We start from the raw sequence: 974 nt of genomic DNA, 5'->3' as shown, positions 1-974 counted from the left end.
TTCTGAGCCACAAGGGAAGGCTTGTTTAGTAAACAGTTTATAACTATTTCTGAATTTTATTTTACTTTTAAAAATTGTTGATTTGGCTGTGGCAGGTCTTTGTTGAGGCCTGTGGGATCTTTAGTTGCAGTCTGAGAACTCGTAGTTGTCGCCTGTGGGATCTAGTTCCCTGACCAGGGATCAAACCACAGCCCCTGCCTTAAGAGTACAGAGTCTTAGCCACTGGACCCACCAGGGAAGTCCATATTTCTGAGTTTTAATTGTCTTCACTTCAGCCACCAAAAATATCATTAGTTTTTCCTTTATTAACAAAGCCAACTTTTTCTATAAACATCATTGAAAGATCAGCAGCTAACTGACTTACTAGTCTACCTCGTTTGAGTTTCTCTGAAAGCAGAGACTGAACCAGGTCGTTTACTTGGTAGGTGATTGTGGGAGCCAGAGAAACTGACAGTAAGAAGGAAAAGCATTAGAGGATACATTATTGATCTGACTACTGTTCTGATCAACTGGAACTCAATCCCACTAAGGACTCTCTGAGGAACCGTGTAGAAAGCATGTCAGAATTTGCCTTCCCAAGGACAAAAGGCTGACATTTATCCACTGTCTCCCTTCACTCACTGGTTGAGGGTGGCTCCCAGAGGAATTGACTGCTCAGTGTACCTGGTTATTCAGTATGAATTCGGCTCCTGGGGCTTTGGAGAGAGCTGTTAGTTAGGAAGATGTGCAGCAGGCACTTGAGGGGTTCTAGGGGCTGTGGAGGAACTGTCCAGCACCTCTGCAGCTGAAATAAAAGGAAATGGCATGTGACACCAAAAGTATATGCTGTAGTCTATGACTTACACCTTTCAGAGCTATTCTTTTTGCCCTGTGTAACATCCAATCTCTCACCAATTCTTTAAGTCATGACCAACTGCTAATTAATTTTCAATAGGAGTTAAGGCAAGACAGTTGTGTAGCAAGATGTCTCTTGC

This window comes from Cervus canadensis, chromosome 20 (assembly GCF_019320065.1).
Source record: "Cervus canadensis isolate Bull #8, Minnesota chromosome 20, ASM1932006v1, whole genome shotgun sequence".
NCBI classification, from domain to species: domain Eukaryota; kingdom Metazoa; phylum Chordata; class Mammalia; order Artiodactyla; family Cervidae; genus Cervus; species Cervus canadensis.
Note: the sequence above shows the minus strand (reverse complement) of the source record.